The sequence below is a fragment of the Dicentrarchus labrax genome, unplaced genomic scaffold, assembly GCF_905237075.1.
Source record: "Dicentrarchus labrax unplaced genomic scaffold, dlabrax2021, whole genome shotgun sequence".
Taxonomy (NCBI): domain Eukaryota; kingdom Metazoa; phylum Chordata; class Actinopteri; family Moronidae; genus Dicentrarchus; species Dicentrarchus labrax.
Genome location: NW_026136714.1, coordinates 5,488,083 through 5,504,811, shown reverse-complemented (window position 1 = coordinate 5,504,811; position 16,729 = coordinate 5,488,083). Strand labels below are relative to the sequence as shown.

General features: G+C 39.3%; 1 protein-coding gene across 1 annotated transcript in view; it reads left to right on the top strand.

The window, feature by feature from the left end:
• The window catches only part of ssbp2a (single stranded DNA binding protein 2a), a 55,436-nt gene that overhangs the window by 27,678 nt on the left and 11,029 nt on the right, over positions 1-16,729 (top strand). The gene's annotated exons all lie outside the window — the stretch shown is intronic.

Sequence of the window (16,729 nt, the reverse complement as noted above, 5' to 3'; positions counted from 1 at the left end):
CAAAGAGCAATATGGTTGAAGGCAATCTACAAGTGACTTGCTGGGGCTGTTTTTTAATTACAATAATACAAGAAAACTGAGGATGAGGATTCAGAACTTATATCAGGTGCAACTTTTGGAGCACATTTAGGCCATAAAGTTGATTCACCAACCTTCATCAGTTTCATCTAATCCCAGAACTATATACTTAACACTGTTGAGTTCTCAAATGGCTGCAACTTGTCTTTACTGTCTTTTATGGTTTTATAAAATAGTTTTATCTCTTCGTGAATCTTTGATCTGGAGTGGTGTTTAATTGAATGCTTGTTGTGATGTTCAAAGTGTGCGATAAAGAAGTGTAGAGAACAGCTTAAGGTGTGTAGTAGTAGCAGCTGTTAAAATGCTGCACACACACATATTTGCCCAAAGTATTGTGAGCACATTATGCTGAGGTGCAGACTGTGCAGGCAGGCAGTGTAGCCCGTTTGGTGGAAACATTGTTTATTGCTGTGTTTTCTCAGTGTGGCTCCACTTCACTGCTGTAATTCCCGCACATCAAGGCATGGGTTGATTTAGTCATGCACCATCCAGTAACCGGAATACAGTGAGCAGTGCCAGAGCTCTTGAAGTTTTAGATTAGCTGGTGACTAAGAGAGAGGAAGTGCAGCTCTCCTCGCGGGAAGTTGCGATGTGGAGGAGGAGGGAGAGGGATGTGGAGGGGTCTTCTCTCTCCTGCTTTTTATGTTGTTGTTTTCCCACTGTAGCCTGAAGTCTGACTCATCAGATTTGTCTGTGCTGTGGTTTATTGAGATGTATTGTTGGAAGTGCACAGGTCAGGGGTTTCTGCCTACCCCAGCAGGATCGGCCCTCCTCTTCTCTGTGGTTCTCTCCCTCTTTCCCTTTTGGCTGCAGAGCTGGTGGGGGCTCTCTTCTCTTTTATCTTCTTGTAGTTAGGTGTATGTGCCTGTGTATGTGTCTGTGCACACGCAGGTGATGCTGCTGATGCTGCCGATGATGATCAGGGTGATGAATAGGCACTCCCAAGGACGAGGCAGCTATGTGATGATGTCATCCTGGCTCCGAGGATGGGAGCTGGAGGGCAGCACGACCTCAGCCCTGGGAGACAGACAGAAAGGAGAGGAGAGAGGTGGAGAAAAACAGGGAAACATGGATGGAAAGAGAGAATGAGTCACAAAGAGGGAAAAACAGTTAGAAAAAGACACCTTTTTTAAGGAGGAATTTATCACAATTATCAACACCAAAAAAAGCAAACACGTTTACCGTAATTAAATCTAATTGTGCTCGAGATGACAACAACAGTATCTTGTTGTTTCTTCTTATCTGATCAGAATCAATTCCATTCAGGATATATTTGGAATCTATCTTAACGTCATTAGCAGAGGCCACCAGCAACATCTTATTCTTACATTTCCTGCAGGGGTGTAATCAGAGAATTATAATTAGACCAATTGTAATTAGACCAAGGTCACTTTCAATCAACTGCGCCAATGCTGCGCTGCTTTTTCAGATCCAATCAGAGGTACTACCCACATGTCTGCCGCTCAATTAAAACAAAATGAGGGGACAACTGCGGTGGCCGTCGTTGTAAAAAGTAGCACAGCTTAATTTGATGCTGGTGTCTCTCTTTCAGTCTCCTGACTTTGAGACTGATGGAGATTTTAATCAGACATTTTGATGGTAATTATTTTCAGATAGCTAATTACTGAGTGAAGTCCTAATTAATGCTGGGGAGATGTAGGAGCTCATTCGCATCATCTTTGGGTCCCTTTCCTTTGATAATTGATGGGATTGTGACAAAGCTTTTGACTTGATTTGCACGATTATCCCAGTTTGAACCACCTACTGTAGATACAATTGGCTCTGAGTAAATGTGATTTAAAGAAACACCGTCTTAACAATGTCTGTTTACATGGGCATGATGTTTTGCACGTGGTTGTGTACTGTAAATGTCGATCATATCACCAGACCAGTGTGCGAGGATGGTCTTCTAGGACATTAATCCAGTAATCTAATGTTAAAAGGGAAAGAAAGAAATGACTGATGAACAAAGTGAATAGAGATGCAATGTTATTGATTTCCATCCTCAGACGAGGCTTTTCAGGCATCAGAAAGGCCGTTTACAGTTCTGTTAAGTGCTTTGTAAATTGTGTTCTTGATACTAAATGAGCGGTTTCCATTTGCAAGGGGCCATGAAGTCATAAAAACAAGTTATTTTTAAATTCTTACGCCTGGCCCGGAAATGGTCTTATTGGAAAGAAAATCAGCTGCTCAGTTGCTTTTCTGTCTTTGAAGAAGAGGGCATCAATCCAAGCAGGTCATTTCAGGCTTTTCCTAATACTAGCTCGTCTTAGCACAGCATATACATTAACATGGAGGCATTTATAATGCAGCTACATTGCAGTGTCTCATGATGATAAATAAAGGGAGAGAAATATGATAGTAATCTCCTTTTGAACTGATAGTTGGTACAAATGTTAGAGAAACCACTTTAATTTCTGTGATCTTTAACAAAATATGGACAAATTAAAGCAGAACGAGAAAGAATCGAGCCCGCAGGAAATTGCTTGTAAGAACTGTAGAAATAATACTGAGCATATTAGCGGCATTTCTTCTACTACATTATGACATTTAGACCCTTTAAAATGTTTGCTGTACTGAAAAATTGTTCATTTAATTGAAATACAAACGTCTCCATATGAAGTGTGTTGGAACACGATTGTGTATTTGTGTGTGGCATTTTGAGTTTGGGGAATAATTGTACACGTACATGCTGCATGTTCACATTGCCCTCAGTGGATTATTCATGCAAGCTCTGGAAGAGACAGTCTAGAGGTTAGAGGAGCAGACTTGTGGTAGACGGGCTGATGAGTTAGAAGAATTTAGGAGAAGTGATGAAAAAAACTCCACTGAGAAAGATACCTCACTCCTGATTTCAGGAGATTATCAGTGTCTGACAGTTGTACTGGCTGTACTGTGCAGTCTCCAGATAAGAAAGTGCTTATTAACTGAAGTCGTTAGTCCTCTTGGATGAATCGTGGTTTTTGTATAAAAAATGATAATTGACAATGAGAATAGGCTGTGAACGGAAATTTGGAGGTGGCTATGAAAGTTTTTTGTAATGGCCTAAATATGTTCGATTACCATTATCACAGTTTGTGCTTTTAGCTTTACATATTTATCTCATTAATGTGTGAATGTGTGACAGATTGTCACAGAGGAAAGCCCCCCCAAAAAAACAGTTTAGATGCTCTCCAGTCAACCAGAAGAAGAAAAAGTAGACAAACATCAGGGAAGCAGGCCACACATGCAGAATCAGCCGGGCATGCAACCTCACAGGGTGACAGGCGAAGATGGGCATTAAAATTGAAAAACTGAAATGCAGAGACTCAGACAGACTAGCTGGCGAATATAACCCATAAACATCCCACAAAATTCTGAGAAATGTGCTGACACAATGCAATGCATGTCTTTAAATTATTTATATAATTTTCCTAACAGTATTTTTCCGAACAAATGAAAATATGGCCAGTGGGATCAGGCAATTTAATTTAATTTAATTTAAACAAGTTTGAATGTTTTTTAAGTACTTTTTAGAGCCAAGAGAGGTCCTGATACTAGTATTCAGTTTCCTTTTTAGCATTATTTTAAGATCATGGTTCCCAACCTTTTTGGCTGGTGACCCCTTAAAAGGAAATAATGTATGTTTGCAGGTACAACTGCAACCAACAATAATCTGCCAATTAATCATCTAATTAATCATTTGGTTCATAAAATGTGATAAAAAGCAAGAGACATGTATGTGTTTTGTTAATTTGCAGTTAGGGCACATGTTGGTTTACCTGTCTAGTGTATAAAAAAAATCTCTTCCTCAAATATTGAATCTTGTTTTGTCTGACTAACAGTCAAACCCCCACAATATTCCATTTACTATGACATACAACAAAGAACAGTAGCAAATAAGCTGAAACTTATGAATGTTGCATTTCTGCTGCATTTTTTGCTGGTTAAATGACTGAAGCGAAGAAACAATTGGTCAGCAGATTGTTTCAGTTTTACTTGTGATGCCTCACGTGTTAGGACCAAAGTGTGGACATGTTGTAAGTTGTGAGCAGTTCATGCAAAGAGTGATTTTTTTATTTATTATTTTAAAAAGAATGAAGAGGTTTCACAAAAAAAAAAAAAAAATTCTTTAATGCTCTCATGAACCCTAAGATTTATTTAGGTAGACCTTTGGAGGGCCCACCCCCAGGTTCGGATTTAATGTTTTATGACTTTACAATCTGACAAAAATTTGTAAATAACATGCAAATAAAAACTGGCATCAAAACTAAATTACTTGATAAACAAAAAGGGTGACAGATGGATGAACTAGAGAGCGAGCAGTAGACACAAAATGTGCTGTAGATAGGCAGCAGTGTAACAAGTATTTAAAGCAGGGAGAGCCTGGTGTATCATTGTGTGGCATCACTGTGGGAGATAGCAGGCACACAGCAGTTAGAGGGGAAGAAGAGATCAAGAGCCAGTGCCAAGAGCAACCCCCTTTGATAAAAATGCTCCGTCTCACGCTGCTAGATCTTACATTCATACTTTCTCACTCATGCATGGGAACGTATTCACACCACTCAATTTAACAGCAGCATGCATATTCTGTTGTTGTTGTACAGCCAAAGGGTACGCACATTTGTAAATATGTAATAAAACACATCAAAACTGCTTTATTCATTTAGACCCTGATGCACTCTCCAGAGTGTGCGATATCTCTGGAAAAACAAGTGCATGCATACTTTGTGCTGCTGAAGGACAGGAAGGAGCTTCGACCCTGGGGTTGCACTGAAAACAGCTCCTGCACTGAGAAACATGTACTGTACAGTATGAATGAGCGCTGTTATAAGAGAGCCTGAGAAGGACACTCATACACACACTTGACCATGGACGTGTTTTCTGGTTTCTGTGGTCTTCTTGGTGCTTTGTTTTACTCAGAAAATGTGTCTTTCACCTTTCTGTTTAATACTGATGTTCTACAAACTTAAAAACCCAGTAACACACACAGTACTTTCCATAAAGTTAGAAATAGAAAATTCTGTAATGTTGAAATGATTAATTGTTAATGTTTAATTTCTTCATAGCAAGGATGGTAATATGAGTCAACCTTTTTGGGCTTAAATCTCCACTTGTACCCAGGAAATATTGAAACACAATGGTCAGACCGCCATGAAATTCACTAACCAGAGGATAAGCCCTTCTCTTGTTGTGCCACCAACCAAAATGCCCACTGTGGATGCAAGATTATGTTAAAATGATCTCAAATTAACTTGTTTTGCCTCCAAAGTCTTTCATAAGAAATGGTCAATTTGAAAGAATGTTAGAAATGTTTTCAAATCACTGCTCTTTTCTACATAAAATAATACTGTTTAGAGACACTCTAAGAAGCCCAGATCAAATAAAGTCAATATTCCACCTCAGCAATCCAACTTTCGTGCAGCTACGTTATTGACTGTGGGACTTACTTTCCCCTGAAGTCGTCTTCTCAGGCAGAGCTGCCTCCCAACAAGCTCCACCAATTCATTTCTCCGTAAAACTTTTCTAACCTTCGGTCTAAGCCGAACCATCTATAACTTGTTTCTCCAAATCTGTGTTGCATATTGTAGCAATTACCACCAGCTGCATTAAGCCTTTTGAAGATAATGTCACCTCATACTGGAAGTAATTATAAACTGATTATTAGTTAGTTCCTTTTTACTATTTCAGTTTTCCCCTTGGGCTTGCAATTTTTGAACATTACTATAATTTATCATGAAAAAATACAAAAAGTGCTGCCAACTCCATCACATTTGTTCTGAAAGGAGGCTTTCCTGTCTGCAATAATAACACTAAAAAAACAAGGAAGGGCGGATATTTTATTATCTGATTATGGATTAGCATAAAACAGAGCTGAGAACGAATGGCTTGATTCAGTGGCATAAAATGCAAACTTGAATCTTGACCAGAACCTGTGTGTTTGTTTGTGTGCGCATGCATATGAAGAGACAGAGCAATACAGAGAGGACAGAGACAACCTAGAAAGAGAGACTCTGTTGGCTTCAAGCATTGTGGGTAACAAGCTGATTCCAACCAGTTGAGAACCAATGGGGGTTGGGGAGACCCCCAGTCTGTTTCCAGGGAAACAGAGCCCTTTCTCCTCTCTGTTTCTCTCTGTCTCTCTCTCTCTCTCTCTCTCTCTCTCTCTCTCTGTATATGTCTCTCTGTCTCTCTCTCACACGCTCCCATGTTCCTTCTCGGCGGTGTTGAGGAGGAGGGAGATGTGGAGGTGACTCACTGTAACATCATTGCCATGGCAATGAAGAGCGAGCCGAGTGTAGGGGGAGTGAGGGGAGGAAAAGAACGGGAATTTCCATAGGTTGAGCAGAGATGGAAATGGTTGTCACGATCTCCGGTAGTTTGAAAAATAAATGTCAATGTTGAGTACTTACTGTATGCTGGGCTGCTTATGTGTTACTTCTCTGCATTTCTTTAGAAAAACACTCCTCACTCTGTTTCTCCCATTTTTTCCCTCCCCTGCTTGTCCCCCTCACTCTCCACACTGCTTCAACCTCTCTCTCTTTCACATCAGCAGTTTTTTTTGTCTCGTCTTCATTCCCTCTGCCTATCTCCGTCCCTGCTCTCTGTCCTGCATTCCTCTTTACGTCTCTTATCATCTTCCTTCCTCTTTAGCTGGCCTGTTGCGCACAGCCCTCTGGTCTCAGAGGAGCGTGCTTTCCACTGGCGTTACGCTGAGTCATGTCACATGCGTGTTTGGACATGCCGCGGTGGAGTGTTAATGTGATGTTGACATATGCACGCCTTGCTGCTCTGCAGCGGGCAGGGGCAGAGATGGGGGCATGGCGCAGAGTGGAGGGGAGAGGTTAAGTGAGGGCAGGGGAAGACAAGAAGGTGTACGAATGAGAACAAGCTCTAACAGAGCTGTGGATATGGAACAGTAGTTTCTGGTTTGACTGCAGTTATTATTATTGATTATGAAAATAAGGGGCTTAGTCAGGAGCATATGTTGTGTGTCTGCAACAGTCTAAGGAAAAGTGATATAGTCCTATCTGAGCTTTCACACATGCAGCTTTACCCAGCAAGCTTCAAGGATAATTCTGTTTGATTTTATTTTAAGTCTACTTTCATATTTACTAAAATCTTTAATCACAAGAGACTGGGATGAAATATTAGGATAAAAACAGTTTGAAATCAGTCAAGTGAGCACATTTTGTGTGCATTAGACACTGTGTAGTTTAACATCCATTCTTCCCTGACCCATCTGGGAGGAAAGCTATAGAAATGCTGCAAAGCGTGCAGAGCAGCAACCTTACAGGCTATGTGTGTAACGGATTATAGTGAATGATCCAGAGATTGAGCTATAGAAGTTGCAGCAGGACTACGGAGGGAGAGCAGGAGGGCAAAGCGCGAATGCTGACATGATCAGACTGGCACGTTATCTCTTTGACCCCAACTAACCCCAGTGGTTTTTTGCTGTTGTAGACACCCATATCCTTATCTCGTACTGCCTCTTGTGTCTGGCCTTCCAGCACTAGAAGGGCTGCAAGATGAGACACAGAAAGCAGCTTCTCACTAGTCATTCCTGTGGCTTGAATTGATGAGTCTTTGTATCAGCAGTTATGCCAGTTTTTCTAATTCCAATCCACTCATCAATCTTTGCAATTGCACTATGATATATTTTAAAATAATTTGATCAATTTAGTGTTAAAGATCACTAAATGTGTGGATTTCAGCTGAATCAGTAATCTGTTTTTGCATCGATCTGCCAGACCATGACACAGTCTTCGCTTCATCTCAAGTCGTGGCTTTTAAATCTTCCTCTGTGTCTCTCTCCCCTTTCCTCTCCTCTGTGTTCAGTCCATCTTCCTTATCTCCCCTACTGTCGTTGAACCAAGTGAGATAGTGGTGGGAGAAGTGTGGCTCCCCAGCACCAAAGTGACTATCATTTTCAGCTCTGTATGCGTATCTGACAGTGCATCAGCCTGCAGCTCCACCTCACATATTATACAGCTCCTCGCAGCCTCAAAGATGTTTACAGGGGTCGATAATGACATCAGTGATAAAGGAAACACGACCAGTGCTCTCTCCCCCCTTGACTGTCAGCCCCTGTGCAGCTGATATCACCTATACCTGTAATCACCCAGTAAGACTAGGTAGATTAGTGTTGTGCTGCCATTTTACCTGGTAATCACCTGTAATGTTACACTAGAGAGTGTCTGGGTGCTAGGGGGAATTCTGTTGTGCCGGATAATGTGTTGCTGATAAAGAGGTGGGAAGGTGGACATTGATAGGCAAGGATGTTGTGCAAGTTGATATAGCCTACTGGTTTAGGCCGAGACGTAAACACATCAGCCATTAATGGATAGTGACAACTATAGAGTGACAGGAAGGGGGGGAGAGAGGGGGGATGACACGCAGCAAAGAGCCACAAGTTGGAGTCGAACCCATGGCCACTGCAGCAAGGACTCAGCCTCGGTACATGGGTCGCCAGCTCTACCCACTGAGCTAACCAGGCACCCACTTTATCCTATTTTTTAATGAAGGCTCATAGATTACCTTAAACAGCTAGTAGATTTTATTTATTTTACTTATTCTAAATAAGTATTGCATTTATTGGGGACTATTTTCAGCCATGGATGTATACATTCTTTTAACGCTCTAGTTACGGCAGCAGGGAAGTGTGTGTGGGATTGCCGCAGTATAAACTACAATTTCAGTGTACAAAAGTCTATACAGAGGAATCAGCTGTATCAGGCCAGACAGCTTTTGATCGTCACGCCAGGAAAATGACGATTGGACTGTGTTGATTTCACTAGACGTGCAGTAAGCTGTGTTACATGGAGACCTGTGTTTCTAGCCTGCACCGTAACACCAGAAGAGTTCATTTAGCTCAAAAAATCAAGCTTAGAATATTTTTAAGGAGAATGACTTAATCTTGTAATTTTTGTACTTGAAAACATAATACCTAGTAACATAATAAGTAAAGTTATTAATCAGGAATGTTTCTGAAACTTACAAAAGTAAGTTAGTGCCATGGATGTACTCAGTAGTTTTTTGTTTTTGTTTTTTCTTGGCAGATTGAACTCAGCCAGATATTGTTGCTAAACAGCGGAGATCTGGGATGAAGTGCATAGAGAGAACACTTTTCCCCCTCGCTGCTGTGTTTTACTGGTGTAACATATGGCATGTTTTGGTTAAGAAAGAGAGCTTTGAATGCCAGAGGGTGATTTTAAGCCTATCTGCCTTGAAATTGAAAAGTGAGTTTGGCTCAGGATTGGACAGTGGAGCGTGTTGATCTGTCTCTGGTCGCCACGGGAGACTGTGAATAATACATGGTTAAAAGCAGAGCACACCCATTCTCATCTCTGCGCTGTTAAACACACTTTTTCTCCTCTCTTTCTGTCTCTCTTACTTCTGTGCCGCCTGACTGTGTTTTCTTAGTTATAGATATGGACATACTCTAGTTATGCTCTTGAGCGTGACTGGCAGTTATATTTTGTGCATGTACACTAATGCAGAAATCAATCTTCTTATTGTGTTTCCGCTCTCACACTTTAATGTGCATATGTGAATGTGTGTTTTGCTTGTGACTGTGTGCGTGCATGTGTATGTGTATGTGTCATGCAGACTGGTAGCATCTCTTCTTTCCATTCCCCCTCCCCTCCCCTGTTCAGGAAGTGGACTAATGGCATTTGAGAGGATGGAGAGAGTGGGAAAGAGGGAGAGGGAGGAGGGACGGAGTTCCTTCCTGTGTGGTTTGTCATTTGTAGATCCTGTTGAACTGCTGGTGGCCTTGAGACTCAGTGGTAACCCTTACACACCCTCCCATTGCCCCCCGAGATCCTCCACCTAGAAGCTCTCCAAAGACAGCCAGCATATAGAATGAGTGATACTCTCACTGCTTTCTCCTTTTGTGCCATTCATCACTGTAATTGAATCCCCAAAGAAAATATGTTCACCCCACTCACCGGTCATAGTTCCACTATTAGCTTAAAAATTACAACTGACTTAAACAATTGATCAATTATTTGATTGATAGAAAAGTAAGGAGGCAACTTTTTAGATAGATTTTTGGATGTATTAATTGTTCAAGTACTTCTTTATAGTATAAATCCCAAATATCCTCTGGTCCCAGCTCCTTAATTATGAGGGTTTTCTTAATTGTGAGGGTTGTGACGGTTTTTGACTGTTTTGAAGGCATCACCTCATGCATTAGGAAGTAGCTTCTTTTACATTTTATAGAGCAAGCAATTAATCGATCAATATCAATAGAAAATATTATCAACAATGAAAAAACACGTAGTTGTAGCTCTATTCAATATTTTGATGGAGAAATTGTTTCAAGAATAAGGCTGCTGTTAGTCTACTGTACATGTTTCTTAGAAAATCCCATTAAAGGTCCAGTGTGTAACATTTAGGATGATCTATTGGCAGAAAGTTAGGTATGTTTTCATTAGTGTATAATCACCTGGAAATAAGAATGTGTTTTCATGACCCTAGAATGAGCCATTTTTATCGACAGACCTCCTCCACGGTGGTCGCCATGTTGGACCACCATTTTCTCTTCAGTAGCCCAGAACAGACAAACCAAACACTGGCTCTCAATAGGGCCTTTAACGTGGTTGTTTTTTTGCACGTTTCGCAGCCACTGTAGTTTCTCCTGCACACTTGGAAGGCTGAGCTGCAGTCAAATGGTTGCATATTGCAACTTCACCACTAAATTCTACATACTAATCATTTAAATAGCCTAACCACAACCAATAACGTATCAGTCTATCAGTCCCAATACTTTTAGAATATGCTTTATGGTTCTCAACCCATTCATTCCTCTTTCTTCGAAAACTGTTTATAGTTCTATAGTTTACATCCTACAATTAATGTCCTAAAACAGCTGTAGTTTTCCACAAATGCTGCTTAAACAGGAGTATAGTGCAATCATTGGGGACAATTACCTACTACCTAATATGCTATCTATGCATGTATATATATATATATATATGTGTGTGTGTGTGTGTGTGTGTGTGTGTGTATCTATATGTGTATATGTATATGTAAACACATTTGGCTGAGTAGCGAGTACTGCTGCAGGACAGTGTTCGTGGGATCGATGATTCAGAACTACAATGGCCATAATGAAGGAATAGCCAGTGCGACAATGTGGCTCATTTGTTTGTGTCTAATAGTTTTTGGACAACAATGGAGGAAGAAGGCTTTGGCTACACCGGCTGAGACACTGAGATTTGTTGACAACAAGAAAAATATAGAATGTCCTCAGCCCTATCCTTTAAGTCTACGTCCAGACGTGTGATGGAAACACATTGTTATGGGGCAGTATATGAATAATAATTTTAAAAAAAATTTGAATGGGACAGAGCTGATTTGTGTGGAAGCAAAGTGTGCCTGTGAGAGACAGAGAGGTGCAGAAAGCAGACAACGGCCGGTGCAGGTTGAGACAGAGAGAGAGAGAGAGAAGATAGACACAGACAGCCTTTTGAGATTCCACTCACGAATCTCTGAGTATCTCTCAGTCTCTGAAGTATTGAATGAAAATGACTCCCCACCTTCACACAGACACACACACAAAGTATGCATGCATCACGCACACACATTAGCGAGGAACACAATCGGTAAACATATAGGGATGAAAGAGTTTGTGAGTTATCTCATTAAGTATTACTGAGCCCTTTAGTCTGATGGGATTAGTGTACTGTGAATGTAGTATGGACAAAGTCTGATTAGGTTGTAAAGTAGAGAACTGTAATGTAATTGCACTGCATTTCAATGTCTCCAGTTTTTGCATTTTCTACAGGAAAGCACAGCATGTTTTGATCGCGTTAGATAAAATGTCTCAATCTGCATGTTTTTTGGGTTGTTTTTTTTCCATAATGAGTCAACTCTCATTTCGGCACTCGTTCCACAGTCCTGCAAAGAAAAGGACTACCTTTTTAATTCACTGATCTCATTTTTTCCCCCCCTTTTTGGACATCTTGTCTTTGTGGAAGCCAGTGTACTTCAGTGCACATTTAGTGATGTTGTAGTGCACTGTACTGTATGTCTTGTTGTGTATGTCGGGTATACTGTGGTGATCTGTGGTGTGAATAATTTATGGAACAAATGAGTTTGCCAGGAGATGCAGGTGTTCATCTGAGGACATGTGGGGGCCGTTCCACTGCCTCGGGTTTCATCACAAACACCTTTTGGTTACAATGCCAGTAACTACAATGTAGGGATTATAGTATACAACAAAACACAAAGAGCAAATCGCCGAACAACTTGATGACTCATGAAATCAAAAGGCTTAATCGTGCTGCTGAATGGACAGACAGATGAATGATTGTCTTGTTTTCAGATTCTGCTAACAAGTCTTTCTGGGATCTCTGTAAAGACGACTCAAGAATCAAGAGAGAGGCAGCAAAACTCTAAAACAGACAAACAGAAGAGAGAGTTGAGCTAGTATAAATAGGGCAGTCCGATTAGATGGGATACAAAACAGCCTATTTTATTAAAAGTGACAGTACAACAAGAAGTTGGCTTTCATTCACCAGCTGAGAATGTGTGAATCATTTGTGAAGTAATCTGGGTTTTATAATGGCTCTCACAAATTGAATCAGCAATCAGCTCTATTAGGTCAATTGCAATGAATATTATCAGCAGTACTCGACTATGTTTAAGCTCAATCAAAAATGTACAAATGCTCACTACGCAAGACGTTGTTGACACTTGCATTCACACAATAAAGTATGATACAGCGTGTTAATGTGCAAAGCCATCAGCTCATTGTTCCTCTCACTCGGCCTTGTCAGAAAAGTGTAAACACTGTGTGAGAAGTGTAAATGATGAACTCATTTACAGTGTGTAACAATCTGTGTGCTTTTGATGTTTACAAGGGTTAAGTGCTGGAATATGTTGAGCTTGGCTGTGAATCAGTATTTAAACAGAACTGGCTTACAGGAATTCACTGAGTCTGATTCAGAGTAATTTAATGTAGTGTAAGAATGACAACCAACAGAACACATTCACTTCCCAGTCACTTGGCTGTTGTAGCTAATTTGAGCAAATTGCACCACATTGATGTGGTCAAAATACATGTGGGTGGAGAAATGGGGGAGGTACAGTAAAAATCTCAGCATGTTTAATTTAACTGTTATCAACAGTTATCTGAGTTATACTTAGTTGTTACCAGTGGAATAAACATTAAATGTTGCTCAAGAAAATCTCGATCACTATCCACAAGTCAGCAGATAAAGGTAATTAGTGAAACTGAGAGAGTCTGGAGCATTTTTTTTAATATTGAAATAAACGGCAACTCTTCCCAGCCCGTACAGATACCAAGTCTTACGAGTCTACAAATCCTTAAGCTTTATCGACTGTTTGCCACCGGCACTTTGAATGAGGTCTTATATTGTTATCATACCCATCACTCCAATTAAACTGACTTAATAGATTCCTTTCTTAGCTTTCAGGCCCAATGTGTTAATGTATTCAGCTTGTACAGTGATGTGTGGCTCCAGCTATAATTTTTATAAGCCACTGGAGTCAGTGCACTTAAACTAGCCTTGTAACTTATCAGACATACAGAATTTTGTTTTCAGTGCAATTTCCATGAAATGTATTTGTTTATTTTGAAGCCTGTCGATTAACAGAAAAAAAAACTCAAATGGAAATAAGTTAATCAAGAATTTTAATTTGCATTCTTTGTTTTGGCCAGTTATTAAAAAACATCTTATTTATAGCATTACTTTTATACACCTTTCTCATGTTAGTGTAATGTTACTGTACAGTAATGTTACATGCAGATAACTGCACTATTTTTACTTAAGTATGCATTACACTATGTAATCAATGTTGCTTTTAAAATCTTAATCTGAAAAAAAGAATCCGAGTAGACCTACAATTTGTATAAAAAAACTTTCATTTTTCATTTTTGTAGCCAATACGGCAGGGGCACACAAGGTGGAAGCGCCCCAAGGCCTGCCCCCTTTACGATGCCCATATTATCCAATTCCTCAATTCTCGAACACAAAAAAGCTGCAAGACTGGCTGCTATGGATGTACCATTAGCTAATACTTGGGGATAAATGTACAAAAGTTACATGAGAATATTGAAACAGCTAACCTGACTTTGGCCATAACAAAATTTGCCACCTAGCACTAAGTCTAGAGACTCCAAGAAGTTGAGAAAAATCTGGCAAATAAACTCCCCATTACAGTGTAACATTTTATTCTTACACCTCATTTTTTTTTAAAGAGATTGATGAGAAAATTGATACCAGTCTTATGTCTGTCTGTTAAATATGACGTTAGCTAGCCTGGCTCTGTCCAAAGGAAAATAATACAGCGACCAGAACCTCTTAAGCAACAAGTTAGACCTTATTTATTCAATCATTACAAAGTCCAGACTATGTCTTGGCCAGAGACTTTTTGAAGTCTCCTCTGATTGCCTGACAACCTCATGGTGATGACAAGACTTCAGGATATAGTCATGCACATAAGCCCCCATAAAATGCAGAAACTAAATTAACCATACAAACATAGGCAAATAAGCCTAGCCACGATACTATTACTTAAAATAATGGCGAATCAAGTCTCAGACTTGTACTTCAGGTGCTGCTGCACAACCGTCACTATGCACTATGTGACTCCTCCAGCTTAGTGGTGTCTTAAGGAGGAAAAAAGATTCACATGCTCTCTTCTAAAGAGGCTTTGTGCAACCTTCTCAGTGTGATTCATTCTGTTTTTCTAATGTCATTTGAGTCAATCTGATTTGTCATAATCAAGAGAGACTGTAAGGTCCGTGTATGTTTTGGTCATTGGATTTTCCTTTCAGAAACGGTATTAAAAAGAAAAACAGTGGTTATTTGATTTTGTTTTAAAATACAAAAATTAAAATTGAAATACAAGGCGTTTTTCTTTTCATGGTCAAAAAGGATAGCAAATTTAAAAAATGATTCATTTTCATTTTCTATTTCATATAACAAAAAATAAAATCAGTAGAAAACAGAAACGGAAAAAAGGCTGTTTTCATATTCTGAGACCGGATGTTGTCATTACAGGACGGTGCGTGGAGAAGAAACAGTAGAGCAGTAGACTGCGGTCAATCCAGCCAGTCGATTCCGTGGTCAAATCAGCGCACTTAAATTTAGAGTGTACAAGTATTCTCAGCATTATGGTAAATGCGGAGAAACACGTATTTACTTCCGGTTTTCAAAATAAAGGTATTAAGAACAGTAAGCTATCATTCGAACCTACATTTAAAATAAAATATGTTACATTAAAGTGTTTCATGCCCTATGGATAAAAAAACGTTATATCAAGTATCTTTACTGCACCAGTGCTCAATATTTCCAGGCTATGGTTGAAGCATTTTCATTATAACGTTACTTCAATAATGATGCAGTAATCATGACAAAAATCGCTTATTTTGCACTCTACAGCGTCACACTAATCTGTAAAAGGAAAAAAAATTAGTTTTAACTTAAAACACCATTGTACCTATGTCTCTTCCTCATATATTATTTTTCCCTTTTACAGATTCGACACTTTCAGTGGTTCACACACAGTGGAACCACCTTTTATTCTTAAATTTCTCCACATTGGTGCAGTAGAAATGCTTGATATTAAGTATGCTTTAGTCTTAGATGTGTAGAAGTAAGATATACCATCATAGCCAGGAATTATTGTTTTTAAAGTAGCTCAAAATATAAAAATACCACTTGGAGGTACAAATATGGACTTTTATTGTTGAATTTCTCCAAATTGGTACAATAAAAATGCTTGATATTAAATATACTTTAGTCTCATATGTGCAAAAGTCAAATATACCATCAGTACCAGAAACATGAGCAATATGTTTTACAGTACCTCAAATATGGTCAAATATGCAATCTCTAGCATAAATATGAGACTTTTATTTTGGCATTTCTCCACACTGGTGCAGTAAAGATACTTGATATAAAGTGTTTTTTATTCATCAGGGGCGCATAAAACACTTTAATGTAACAAATTTTATATTAAATGTAAGTTCGAATTATAGCTTACTGTTCTAAATACCTTTATTTTGAAAACCAGAAATAAACACACTGTTTCTCCGCATTTACCATAATGCTGAGAATACTTGTACACTATAAATTTAAGTGCGGCTGATTTGACCACGAGATCGGACTCACGACTGATTGACCGCAGTCTACTGCTCTACTGTTTCTTCTCCACAGCACCGTCCTTAAATGACAACATCCGGTCTCAAATATGAAAAACAGGCCTTTTTCGTTTCTGTTTTCTAGTGATTTTATTTTTTGTTATATGAAATAGAAAATGAAAATCGAATCATTTTTAAATTTCGTCATCCCCTTGACCATGAAAAAAAAACGCCTTGTATTTCAATTTTAATTTTTGTATTTTAAAACGAAAATCAAATAACCACTCGTTTTCTCCTTTTAATACCCGTTTCTGAAAGAAAATCAATGACATACACGGACTAAGTAGCAGAGGAGTTAGTGTTGTTTTTGTTTTCCGTAGATAGAGGGTGGGCTGGTTTTGGGGCAGGGATATATCCTGGCGGGTTGTTTTTTTTTCTTTCTTCTTCTTGTTGCTGTATTTGGAAAATGCTGCTTTGTCAGCAGGTCAGGTAGATTTTTTTTTTCCTCCCCCAGTTCTCTCTTTCCTGCACAAACAAACATTAAATACACTCACA